The sequence below is a fragment of the Phocoena sinus genome, chromosome 2 (genome assembly GCF_008692025.1).
Source record: "Phocoena sinus isolate mPhoSin1 chromosome 2, mPhoSin1.pri, whole genome shotgun sequence".
Classification (NCBI taxonomy): domain Eukaryota; kingdom Metazoa; phylum Chordata; class Mammalia; order Artiodactyla; family Phocoenidae; genus Phocoena; species Phocoena sinus.
The window spans coordinates 111,345,676-111,359,784 of record NC_045764.1 but is presented as its reverse complement, the minus strand read 5'-3'; the positions used below and the strand labels follow the sequence as shown (position 1 = coordinate 111,359,784).

General features: G+C 40.7%; 1 protein-coding gene across 6 annotated transcripts in view; it reads right to left on the bottom strand.

The window, feature by feature from the left end:
- Positions 1 to 14,109, bottom strand: part of AKAP6 (A-kinase anchoring protein 6) — a 643,220-nt gene that overhangs the window by 530,298 nt on the left and 98,813 nt on the right. For 5 of the 6 annotated variants that reach the window (XM_032622554.1, XM_032622560.1, XM_032622555.1 and 2 more), the window contains one exon: positions 13,368 to 13,468. The exons of the other annotated variant lie outside the window; for it this stretch is intronic. The gene's annotated coding sequence lies outside the window, so the exon portion shown is untranslated. The remainder of the gene's footprint in view (positions 1 to 13,367; positions 13,469 to 14,109) is intronic. 6 annotated transcript variants of the gene reach the window in all.

Below are 14,109 nucleotides of genomic sequence, written 5' to 3'. Positions count from 1 at the left end.
ATTCACACTGTGGGGCATAAGGTTGAACTATAAAACCTCTATCTCTTCCTCCAACATAGAGTTCTTATGAGAGATCTTATGAAGCCATGACTAATAGCATAGTAATTAAGAACCAGACTCCTGGTTTCAAAACCCAACTCTGTCGCTTACAAACTGTGTGACTCTGAACAAGTTACTTCCTCATCTGCAAAATTAGGGCACTAAGAGTAACTTCTTCACCTTGTGGTGGTGACATCAGTTAATATATGTCGAGAACCTAGAACAGCACCTAGCCCATGGTAAGCCCCAAGTAAACATAAGCCTTTGTTATTGATAGCTGAGTGACAGCTTTGTTCTCAGCCCCATTATAACAAAAGCAGGATGTAAAGATATGTGCATGGTCCTGGTTCTCAAGACTAATATATAAAAGTAGGCGCAAACGATGATAGCTACCAAGTTTTGAGTTCCTACTACAAATTGAACACTTTATATACATCATCTCTAACCTTCCAACAATCAGCAAAACAGTCATTACCATTCCCAATTAAAATGACAGAACCAAAAATTAAGATTAAGTAATTTGCAGCTAGTCACAAGGTGATAAGAGGATTCAAATCCACTTTTACCAGGCTCCAAAGTGTAGGCTTTTTCCATTCTGTCAGCCATCTCAAAACTAGTCTGTTCCTTTCAATTACCTAATTTCATCACTGCCAAACCCTATGGGGTAAATAGAGTAGACAGTATGGTGTGTGAGTTGTACATATAGGCTCTGGAGTCAGGATCAAAATGGTGACTCTGTGATACTAGCTATGTTCTTTAACTCAGGTCACAGCTCCTTCATGATAAAATGAAGAGGACATTAACAGTACCTATATGTGTTTAGAAAGTACCTGGCTAATCATTATAAGGTGTTAACCATTATTATCATTCCCATTGATACATAAAAGAAACAAGCAAATCAGCCAAAGAACCTAGACGATAAATCAGGTTTCTTGTTTGTCAACCACTTTTCTACTAGGTCATATAGTTGTACTGATATGACATGTTAGTGTTTTTCTTCTGAAAGACTGCATATCATATTTCCACAAACTTAAATATTCCTAACACTGAGCTCTTAGTCAAAATGATTATGTTTCTGCTACCTCTGCAAAGCTCAACTATCCAATACGTTTTTTGCTAATGATTCAATCCTTAACCATAACAAATTAGGCCACTGATCATCCCTCTTCTGTCCACGCCCTCCCCACATCACTCAGGAAAAGAAGGCGCCCCTGGTCCTATATCCCAGCCACAGCCGCCACAAGCAAGAACACTGCTGGACCTCAGCCTTTGAGCTTCCTGCACTGCTACAAATCCCAGTGTGTAGCTGCTATGGAAATGCTACTTGCCTCACATCTGGCTTCCATTTGCTTTACCAAATGGTCATGTTTTCACTTTGTGATCCTTCCAATGACCCATGCTAGACTTCCGAAAAAACCCACCATGGGCAAGCATTCCCTCTTGGAGAAACTCCTTGCCAGCCCAACCCTAATTATTGTTTTTTCCTTATTATAGTCCCTGATGGTGACAAAGGAACACTCATGCCCCTCTCCTATTGTGGGTTGGAGACCAAAACAACAGCCCTGGAATTAAAATTTTAAAAAATTTTTTAAAAAAGAGAGGCAAAAAAAAAAAAAAAGAGAGGCAACTAGAGAGTGACAGTGCCTATTCTCCTCTCTCTCCCTCACTCTCAAATTAGGCCTCTGACCCACACTCTCACACAGATAATGGGGTTTCCACCAGCCTGAGGATCCCGATTCCATGCCAAATACGGCTCCCCCATATGGCAAAAAAAGGCTGCAGCCATGGGACAGCTGCTGAGCTGAGACTAAATCCTGTTTGGAGCACTTATGGCTCAGAGGGTGTCACCTCCAAGATGTTAAGGGCTCCATCTCTCCCTCCCAGCCTGCCCATTAGGCTTAGAAGCAAGCATACAGCATAATCACCCGTGCCTCTCCTGGGTCCCTGAGGGGAGCCCCCTCCTCAGGGTGGAGCGTCTGTCATATGGCTACCAAGCATCTGGTTTTAAGCAGGTTTTTTTGAGAGGTGAAATGGTGCCAGTGTTGTACTGTTTCCCTTCCCTGTGGGCATTCATCAGAGTAAATGACTAGAGAGTAGATTAGCCCTTTAAGAATCTGAGTCCCACTTGGCTAAAATGGATTATTTGGATCCAGAGTGTTGAACTTCACATACTAGGCATCCCTTCTAGTGTTAAAGTGAAGGGGAGTTTGAGTTGTTTTTCAGAGTTTATATTGTTGTCTGATTGTCTGATTGCCCCCCTACACACCTATATACACTCACACACACACACAATACATTCACAAACATTTTGTAACAGAAAGTTGGTTTCATTTTTTTCCTTATAATTTCTCCATGTCCTTGTTAGTGATGTGGAAACATTTTGTACTTCGAATTCAGCTTGGTGAGTGTTAAAGCTAAATCGGCAAGAGGTTGGGCAATACTAAGGTCAAAAAGGCCATCTCCTCCCCCAGCACCAGAAAATGCCAGAACTGGAGGATTGGGAAGGCAGCCTGGTTGGGGACAGACACAAAAGCAGAAAACAAGTAACATTATCCAATGATATGAACAAAGAAGGAGGAGAAGGAAGGTTTAGAGAGGGGCAAAAAGATTGATGAGAGGTGCAGGAAGAAATGAACATTTATTAAGGATCTACCATGTACTAAAACTTTATGATTCCATTTTTATGCCCACAAGGACCTTGTAAGAAAGAAGGCACCCCATTTTTACAGACAAGTAACTTGTCTGACATTGTCTAGTAGCTAGTAAGTGTGATATAGCACCTAAATCCAAGTTTGTTAGAATCCAAAACCCCATGTTTTTAAATGCATCAATCTGTCTCTGTTAAGTCTAAATAACTGTGTTCATGTTTAACCACAAATAATGACTGTAACTATGGACACATAAAGTGTTAACATTAGAGGAAGCTAGGTGAAGGGTATATGGGAACTCTCTGTACTATCATTGAAACTCTTCTGTAAGTCTAACATTATTTCCAAATAGAATTTTTAAAATGAATGTAACTGCATTTCACAGAGCACATGTAACCCAGACAAGGAGCTAGCGATACTATGGATTAAGAGCCCAGTGATTCAAGAATCAATAACCAAGCTTCACATGATTTACTCACTGTACTTTTGACCTCAGATGCTAATGAGCCCAAATGTTGCTTCTTACTAAAATGAAGTAATTACTTTAAAAGTTGCTGTCAATCTGAAGATACAATATTCAATTTGGCTGTACCCTGTTAATGTCGCTAATTTAAGCATAGTATTAAAAACTGCCATTACCCACAGTGCCACGTGCTTACAATGATTATACCTCACATTTTCAGAATAGATGCCCAAGAGTCTCATTCATATTATAAGCAACTAAATAAAGTAAAATATTTTAGGCTTTAGGTGATAAATGCCTACTACTATTCTAATGATTGGTAACTCAATCATCTAGTTACAAAAATAATGCCTTCAGTTGTAAAAGTTCTATATGTTGACCTGGTATCATCTTTTCAGATATTTATTAGACAAGAAAGAGGACCCAGATCCTTCAGAGGACACAATCAGGCAAAAGAGAGTGACAGCCATCTAACCTTGCTTCTACTTTTCCTGCTACCACCTTTTGTGTTTCTAAAGGGGTATCTCAGAGTCCTGCTTTTCATTTGGGTGTGCTCTCCTTTGACCCTCCTTGTGGTACTCCTGGGTCTCTCGGTCTTGACACCCTATCCTGGCTGAGAGGTAGGCATGTAAACAATCTACATCTGACCCTCTCCGCCAGGAAATGGAATACTGGGCAAGGGAGGAACAGATAGAAGATAAATGGAGCTGAATCATTCTGATGGCCGCTAAAGAGACTTTGCATGAGCTACTCCAGCTGAGATCCCATGGCTTCTATACTTGTGAGATCTTATTTTTTGTTATTGTGTGAGCTAGGCAAATCTATTCAATAAATTTTTTTTCTTTTACTAAAAGTTAGTCAGTTTCTGTTACAAGCAAACTTAGAGGATCAGAACATTGTATCTGGAAGGCATCTTAGAAATGAGGTAATAACAATGCTCCCTTACCTCCAGCCACTATGTTGCAGTTGAAGAAAGTGAGTATTTTAATTTGTGTTTACTCTTGCTACATGGAAAGTCAACTTTTTGTCCTTGAAACTAACAGCACTCCAATGTAAACAGTGCCTGAGGGCTTGCCTATAAATATTTCATAGGATATTGCTATTTAAAAAAAGAAACAAAATTTGCTTTAAAGAGTTACTGATGCCATGAACTAGCTCTGCCTATAAATGGAGACCTAACAACATAGAATATTAATACTCCTGCAGTATTTCCTATCACGGAAATAAGTTAAAGTAGACAGAAAGCACCTCTGAACTCTTTTTAAAGTAGCTCATTTAAATAAGATATTAGAAGAGACATTGCTGTAGCAAAAAAAAAAAGAAAAAAAAAACAACTCAGTGGCTTAGAACATTAAAAGTTTACTTTTTGTTCAGAGCGCAGTCCAATGTGGGTCATTAGAGGGACTCTGCTCCACAAAGTTATTTAGGACTCAGGTTCTTCCATCTTGTAATTCTGATCTTTAGTCTTTGAATCTCTCCATTCAGCAGACAAATGGAGAAGAGAGTAGGACTTGGTGATAGGAGACTTTTATGGGTCAGGCCTGGAAGAGGAGCACAAGAGGTTGAGAAATGAGGTCTAGCTTTGTGCCCAGGAAGGAAAGAACACATTTACTAGTGAGTTCCAGTGGGCTCTACCACAAGCAGCAAATTCCTGGACTTGAAAGAAAATAAAAAATCTGACAGTAATTTCTTTAGTGTAATTTATCTCTATCTAAATACAGAGATTGCCCTACCTGAATTAGCTACACACAGATATGATTTGAAAATACTTCATTTTACAATGACACAAGAAAAGCACTTCAATTATCTAAGTAATCAAGATATGCAAGATTTCTTATTAAAAAATGAAAGCAAAAAATTTACTAGGATATAAAAAAGTCGAATGATTAGGCCTCAGATGGAAAAAGGGGCTATTTCCATAGAACTAGTTTGGTTTTGCCTGCCCTGTGGTCAATATAATCATATCAGTAAAAGGGGGAGAGGAGAGGGGGCAGAGAACCAAGACTACAGAAACTCTAGTGTAAATGGTCAGGAAATGACCAAACTGCGATTTTCTTTGATGGAACGTGATCTATGGAAACATACTTCTGGAATTAAGGAGCAGAGAAGGACCCTTCTGGGCAGAACTTTCTGTCTTCTGCTGGACTCTCGCTATCTTCCTACTCCATTTCCATTGTCAGGCGGGCTGCCGCCACAGCAGAACCGGCTCCAGATGTTCCTGATGTCATTATCTGCTATGTGACTCATCCTGCCTGCCACCTTCAAATTAATGAGATTCTTGTTCTCAGTCTTGTGTCCTTCCTTGGGTTTCTCCTGGGCCACAGGGAGGGCGAGAGCATCCCCACAAAGGGGGCCTCATGTTCACAGGGAAGAGCAGCAAAGAATGGTTCTCTTTCCTAAACACCCCTCAGAGTAGAGTACAGTTGCCAGGGGGCACACAGTGTTCCTCACCCAAATAGGGCCACTGGCTCTGGTCATCTCCAAGATCTCAGGCCTGGGATATCCACAGTAAATCCCCAAGGTCTGGGTGCCTCACTCCTGGCACACCCACCTGGAAGAATAAAGCCCCTCAATTCCCTTGTTTCCTAATGATTATCCGTACCACAGTGGCTTAAAGAGGAAGGAGTGGGTAGATGGAGGGAGGGCAGGCCTAGCCAGCAGGCCTGCTTCGGAGGCAGCCAGCGGGCTGGGCTGGCAGGCTGCTGAGAGCCTGCTGCTTCCCACAGGGGGTTTTGCTCACCGGATCAGAGTGACACTCGAGAAGGCAGCAGCTGTGGCCAGAGACATCTCCTCTAACTCCTTCTTAGCTAATGAACTGGAAGGATCCAGAGGGAGCCAGGAAAGAATGGCTCCCCTGGGGTGTGCAGGGAGGCCTCTCCTCCCATGAATTTTCCATTTTTAATTAGGCTTGATGGTTCAGTCAGGATAAGACTCTTGAGACAAAACATCATACTGAGAAAGGAGGCCCAAGTCTTCATACATCATATCTCTTAGGATCACAGACCCCAATACTTGCCAGGACTGGGCCCCCTGACTTGTTTTAAAGGGGTGAAGAGGAAAGAAACAGGGTATTTTTAAAGTATGTTTTCTATTTCAAAAGGAACACGTGATAATTATTAAAAATTGAAACAGTTTTGAAATATAAAACAAAAAAAGAAAATGTGGCCCATAAACCTATCTCCCCAGAGGATAACAATTTAGTGTTTTTATTTAGCTTTCTTATAGACATACAAAGATACCTGTGCACTATTTGTACATAAATGTAGATATTTAAGATGAAAATTTGATCATATTATACACTCTTTGCCTCTTGCTTTTTTCCAGTTGCTGTAGTTCCAGTTGCTGAGATAGATCTATCTCATTTGCTTTAACAGCTAAATAGTGCTCCATTTTAAGTTTATGCCTTTATTTCACCATACTTTATTTCACCATTCATGCATACTTTTCAGAGTATTTTAGTAGAATAAATTCCTGACATAGTGATTACTAGATATTCTAGTTTACTATATATATTTTTTATTTTAGTAATTTTAATAGACATTGACAAGTTGTAACTTTTTTGTTGTTGTTGTTCATTATAAATAAGCTTCCAAAACATATTTAAGTTGAGTTGTTTGAATGATTTGGCCATGAAACAAAGCTACCAGAAAAGTTCCTGCCTAGATAAATTAACTGTTTTCAAAATCTAGGAGTGTGGCTATGGAAATAGTTGGCAAAGAATTCACCGAAGATAGACAAAGCTGTGAACAGACAAGTCATTTGAACAATTTTACATTCAATTTCCGATCCTGGAAATTACACACAATTGTATAACATTAACTTCTTTTAAAGTAAAAATCTTGAATCTCTTCATGTTTCTACAAGAAAGTCAGTCCTGGGTAGTTTGGAGACTAGAAATGAAACAGGGTCTATAAGGAAAGAGTCTAATATCCAGTGCCACAGTCCTCATGGCATGAAGGGGTGGGAGTGAGGAAAGTCCCTGGCCTGACACACACTTCTCTTAAGTAGATGCTAGATGTCCCTGCCCTGAACACTGGATTGGGGTATCAATGGTACCTCTGTCCTTGCATGTAACAGATGGAGAAGAGAAACCAAAAGAGTTACCCTCAAACTGCTGCTTTTGGGGTCACAATTCTGCAACTAACATAAAATCCATCTCTTTCTGTCTCCCCAACTTCCCTTCCTCCATAAACAATGAAGCAGGTCTGTATCCTCACTTTCCTAAGTCACTGTTGAACCCCATTCCCCAATACACACTAGCCTGAATTCAATCCCAAATTGGTGTGTGTGACTAACAGAGGTCGGCATGGGAGCTTTTGACGTCACTGGAGACAAATGTCAAAAGGGAAGAAGAAATGGGCATGTCCATTCTCATCTAAACATGTTTCAGTCTTTGTAGAATATAAAAAGTGCTAGCTTGTGTCTGAATTAGAGGGAAACAGAATAAAGTAACACGTTTTATGGACATGTTTGAAAAATAGCAATATGAATTCATATGGCTTTAAAATATTTACTTCTATCTACAAGGTAAATTTTGTTAAGTGTGATTCAAAATTAATGACTACTGATTGTATCAAAAGCCTGTGTAATTGAAGACAACAGAACAAAAAATCAAAGAGAAGGACAAGGAAAGGAAACTTCCAAGAGTGAATAGATTAATTTTGAAAAAGATGATTTGGGTAGTCAGTTCTTTTCTTCATTCTCAGATTCTAAATATAATACAAAGAGTTCAAATAAGAATTATACGAGAATGCTGGGACTTGCCTGGTGGTGCAGTGGTTAAGAATCCGCCTGCCAATGCTGGGGACATGGGTTCGATCCCTGGTCCAGGAAGATCCCACATACCACAGGGCAACTAAGCCCATGTGCCGCAACTACTGAGCTTGCTCTCTAGAGCCTGCGAGCCACAACTACTGAGTCCACACGCCACAACTACTGAAGCCCGCATGCCTAGAGCCTGTGCTCCGCAACAAGAGAAGCCACTGTAATAAGAAGCCTGTGCACCACTACGAAGAGTAGCTCCCACTCACTGCAACTACAGAAAGCCCACGTGCAGTGATGAAGACCCAATGCAGCCAAAAACAAATAATATATATAAGTAAAATAAGTTAATTAAAAAAAAAGAATTATATGAGAATGCTGATAATAATGGTTGCAATAATGCCATCATCAGACAATATCACCATAAAATGCCAATATAATAGTTCATGTATGTAAATACACACCTTATAAGTAATTCCCTTTTAAAAAAGGAAAAAGGAAAAAAGAAAGAAAAGCACCGTTTTTTCACCATGCCCTTTTTTTTTTTTTTTTTTTTTTTGTGGTATGTGGGCCTCTCACTGTTGTGGCCTCTCCTGTTGCAGAGCACAGGCTCCGGACGCGCAGGCCCAGCGGCCATGGCTCACGGGCCCAGCCGCTCCGCGGCATGTGGGATCTTCCCGGACCGGGGCACGAACCCGTGTCCCCTGCATCGGCAGGCGGACTCTCAACCACTGCGCCACCAGGGAAGCCCTCACCATGCCCTTTTAACGTAGAATTATTATTCATTTTTTTTTTTTTAGAATTATTATTCTTAGTGTAGAGTCAGATTAGATAATCACTCTACCTAACAGGAAAGTGTATGATCATGAGTGCACATGTGCATATGTGTGTGTATATACACACATACAGACATCCTGCTGTTTCATGTAATTTTAAATCAGTGTGTTCAAGTGTATATCTTACGGTATATTAATAACAAACTTTACGAAGGAAACCTAAGCTTACTAGATCAGTCTTAATTTTTTAATTAAACAACAACAACAAAAATGGGCTTCAGAATCACATAAAACTGTTCAAATCCTGGCTCCACCATTTACAATTCAGAGAACTCGAGACAAATAAATGACCACTCTAAGGCACAGTTTCCTCCACTGTACATGGAGTTACTCCACAGGGCTGTAATGTGAATTAGTGAGATGAGAACATGTGCATGCACCAGACAAATTCTGAGGATTCAGTAAATTTGATTATCTTCCCTTTAATTCAAACATGAATAATTTATGCAAAATTCTTCCTAAGCTATACATGGTACTGTTATTAATAAACAAATATCAACAGTTAATAAAGTTATAAAACATAATTTTACATTTTTTACTAGTATTTATCTCATGAGACCATTACTGCTAGTTAAGTATATAGCCACTTAGCCTTAAATACTATAATTGACATTTACCAAGAGAATTTATACTGAGGATATCAAAACTCCTCTCTAATCTTTCAATCCAGTGACCAAAAAGAAATGCCAAACCTAAAATGAACTGTAACCAGGATTGTTAAAGTATAATATATGGCTCCTGCTTATTGAAGAGAAACAAATGTCTCAGAGAGTTTGTTTTTAAATCACTCATAAGCACAGCAAAGGAAAGGTAAAACAAAGGGAACCAACTGACATAATACCTGAAATATACTACCCTTTTCCCCTTTCTGCTGCCAGAAAACAAAGCCCTTAAAATACAGGCCTCTAATCGATGCACATTACCTATTCCAATGTTTAAATTTGCCAGTGTTCCTAAATGGGAAAAAGTTCAAATGTAGGGAAGAAAAGTCAGGAGTAGCAACAAATCCTGAGTAGATGAAATACTGGAATCCAAGTAAGATTCAGTCCATGTTAAAGAAAGAGACAATCAATTCAAATGGGTTCAGTCCATCCTCATGGGATCCCACTTGTGCTTATGGTTCCAGTTTGCTCTTGCTCTCCTGCACTGGCTACTTTACAGCCATCTTCCCTTCCCTGCCTGCTCTGTGTCCACAAGCTCCAACTTCAAATGTGAAGACGACAGCATTATAGAGACTGCCTGACCAGCTCCCACAGTTACATAAGGTCACACCCCTACAATAAATCCCTGTGTGTCTGTATGTGTACATATATATATATGTACATATATGAAGGGATTTGTTACAGGTATGAGACCTTATATTATTGTGGGAGCTGGGGGTATATATATCTGACGAACCCTTACAGATACACACCCATATACTTAATACGTTGATACTTTTCTTGCTTTTCTCTGGATATCTCACATCTCTGTGCTCTCTTCAACATAGAAGGGAAAAGGCAAAAATAATTTTAAAACATCTCTCCCTCTCTCTCTCTCTCTCTCTCTCTCTCTCCCCTTCAGTTAACTAGGTCATAACTAAAAGCCATTACATGGGACATTATAGGATAAAGAATACCCAAAAGCCATTTTCCATCTCTTTCTTGTTAGCAGAAACCCAATTTGATTCAGGCGTCAGAGGTCTGCTTGCCTCCTGGGAGGCTGGGCCTTCCTCGGCCCCAGAGGATGCATCTTGAGTAGCCCAAGCCAATCATGGTCAGTTATTTTCCTTCCCGGTGATTGGGTTAGGAATGGCCATGTGACATAATTCTGGCCAGTTGATGAGGGAAATGTGTTGGGTGCAAAGAGGTTTTAGGAAATTTCCCCCCTCCTTCTTAAAAGGGGACATGCAAAAGAGATGACCCTTCTCATATCTTTGGATGTTGTTTTGCTGGAAGATGGTTTCTGGAGCTGCTGTAGCCCTTATGGTAGGCAGGATAATGCCCTCCAAATACGTCCATATCCTAATCCTCAGAACCTGTAAATATGTTAGGTTACATGGCAAAGGGGAACTAAGGTTGCAGATAGAGTTAAAATTGCTAACCCTTAAAATAGATTATCCTGGTTTATCCAGGTGGGCCCAATGTAATTCCAAGAGTTCTTAGAAATGAAAGAGGGAGGCAGAAGAGGCGAGTTGAAGGGAGATGTGACTATGGAATAAAGGCACAGAGATGCAACGTTGATGACTCTGAAGATGGAGGAAGGGGGCCAGAGTCCAAGGAAAGTGAGCAGTCTCTAGCTCTGGAAAGGTAGAGAAATGGATTCTCCATGAGAGCCTCCAGAAGGCAAAGAAGCCCTGCTAACATCTTAATTTTAGCCAAGTGAGACTCAGGTGAGACATGTGACCTACAGAACCGTGAGATAACAAATTTGTGCTAATAAGCAGTAATAAGAAATTAATAGAGCCCTCTTTGACTATAATGCTAATACACTTGAACTCAAGAAATCAATGGCAGGAGTAGAGTAGGAGAGCTCTGGCTTCCCCCTGGAGTTTTAGTTAACTCAAACGCAGTATGTTCAAAATAATTAGTAAAACAAATGCAGAGCATGTTACTAGCCCAGTGTAACACTCCTACTGAACTTGTCACTTACGGATTGCCATGTCCTGTTCTCAGCATCACGTTCAAAGAGGAACAGTTGCAACTAGAGCATTCACGTGATATCAAAGAAACAGCCAAGAACCCTGAGGATGCTCACCTTAGAGGAGACTTGAAGGAAGTCTACAAACCTTAAGAGGCTGGGATGTGTAAGTGGGAATGAGACTGTTCTCTATGGGACAGATTATAATCCATGGGTAGAAACAGGAATCAAGCTTCATCACAATATATGGAAGAGCTTTTTATCATTCAGAGATGATCACTGATGGAGGGTGTTGCCTTTGAATGTACAGCACTTGATGTCACTGGAAGAGAGTCCTAGACAGAGTGGGTCTCATTCTCTTCTAAAATCCCATCTAAATCTAAGGATTTATGGGTTTATTTTTTAAGTGAGAGTTTTAGAAAGTAGTACAATGCTTACCATATAGGAGGCACTTAACTCACTTGAGTGAGTTGGGTTTGGAGGCATAGGACACAGACTGCAAAATTCATCTACTTCACAGCTTGCTCATGTTGTTAACGCTTTAAGAGGCATATCTGGCCTGTAGAAACAGGCCAGAAAACACTAGCAGTACAATTATCACTAAGAATTATCAGTAAGAATTAGTGTCCAGATAATACAATTGGTTCTTTTCACCCTGGTCTTTCCACAACTCACAGAGAGGAACAGAATTTATTTTGTTACTCCTCAGGTGGTTTCCAACCAGTGGTCATAACATTTCTAGCTATTCATCATTCCACGCAATCGTTCAGTAAAGACAAAACAATGAACTGCTTAACAAGCAGTATTTGGTGGTGATGAGGGTGAATAGTATCTTTGTATTTGCCTCAATGTTAGGACCCTTTTCAGGACTGCCATCTGGACTAAACCAAATGACAATGCTGATTTCTTGCTGGCCCAGTCTCCATGCCTTGTTGCCCCTTTGGTTTCTCCAAAATCCAAGGCTTGTCTGACTCAGAATCAAAATAAGTGGCTAGTTACTAAAAAGGTTTTCGGAGTTTTGTTTGGTTGGCTGGGTTCTGTTGTTGTTGTTGTTTTGGGTCCAGGCATTACCCTTAATTCCCTTAGGTTAAATACTACATTGCCCTTTCCTATTTCTCTAAAAATGCATATAGTTCTAGTTCAGAATGGGAGTGAGGAGGTCACACATTGATTGCTTTCCTAGGCCTGGAGGGACTGGGATATCAGAGCTCTGAGTGGTGCAAGGGGGAAAAGGGAAAAGACTAGAAAGGGGGAAAACAAAGATGCACGGCACTACCCAGAACCACAGGGAGCTCTAGGCATCTCCTGTGGTATAACACCTTGCTTAGGGACAAATTTTAGAACAAATTTAGCTGATGAGTGAACTCGCCTTAACTGTCTGCTTCCCTCACAGTGGCAGGTCCTGGTCCTGAAGCCACTGTGTATAGTGTGACTCTGTTATCCTGATTGGACCAAGAATAGGCATGAAGTCTAAGCTGGACCAATCAAAGTCCATTTACCAATATCTGAATTGAAATAGTGAAGAAGGAAGAAGGGAAAGACAGAGAAACAGGCTGAGCCTCTTGGGATGCCTCATCCAGTTACCATGACACAGCTTAGAACCTGTAGGCTGACCATATTGTACTTGCCAAAGGTCAAAGGGGCAGAGGAAACAGGCCTATGGCAAGACACACCTGATCCTAGGCCCTCCAGAGGCCTGGCTACATTCTTGCTCCGCGTTACATGAGTCACTCCTGGTATTTTGCAAGTTATTTTTTCCTTAGCTAATCTTGACTAGAGTCTGTTACTTGTCACCACAGAATCACAATAGTACCTATCTGTGGTGTCTTTTTAATGTGTCAACTTAACTAAGCTGAACCACATTTTCCAGAATTCCCTTTCCTATATATTTCTGATGAGGGTCAGCACAAGAAATATTCTTGTGGGAGATTTGCTGGGCAGAAATGATGCAGCAACCATTTTGCAGCTCACACAGGTTGCTGCTTATCTTTGCTCACTCACCTCGTTTGCATGCGGCAGCAGCTGGGCCTGCAACTTGCTCTACTTTCCCCTGGATCTTCCCCAGCTTCTCCAACTCCTGGGCCAGGTGTGTATGTTTAGCTCTGTAATGAAGAATTCGAAATGTACTTTTATCCATATATTACTTTATCTTGTTGATACCTGGCCCATCCTCCCAACCTATCGAGATCTTTTTATCTGTCATTCTGTATGTTAGCTAACTAAGCTTCATTACAATCTAACGCCTGGCTGTCCTCCCCATACCCTTTCTATTTATACTCCTCAGGGTCCTTCCACCTTCTAGAAATCTATTAAACACCCTAGGCAAGAATGGAAGGAGATCTAATATATTACTGTGCTGCCCCCTCCTTTTACATTGAAACAAAAGTTTCTGAAGATAATGGTAGCCCCAAGGAATGAGTTTTGCAGATATGGAAATTTTGATCAGGCCTGGTAGTGAGGTATTTGAAGGCAAAAGAGGGCCTTAAGGTAGATGGCTGCCTCATCTGGCTACTCTTGTGACAAGCTTTGGCCACCCCACAGGAGATAGGAACCCCCAGCTTCTCCCATCTCTTACATAGGGCAAACATTCCTCATCCTTTGTCTTCCTTTCTCAGAGGACTGTAAGATCATAGGTCAGAGAAAGTGACTTGTTTCCAGCCTTATCCCCCAGGTCTAGAATATGCCTGGCACAAGTAGCTACTCAGTAATAACTGTTGCTCTTTGCTGCATAAGCTTGCACAAG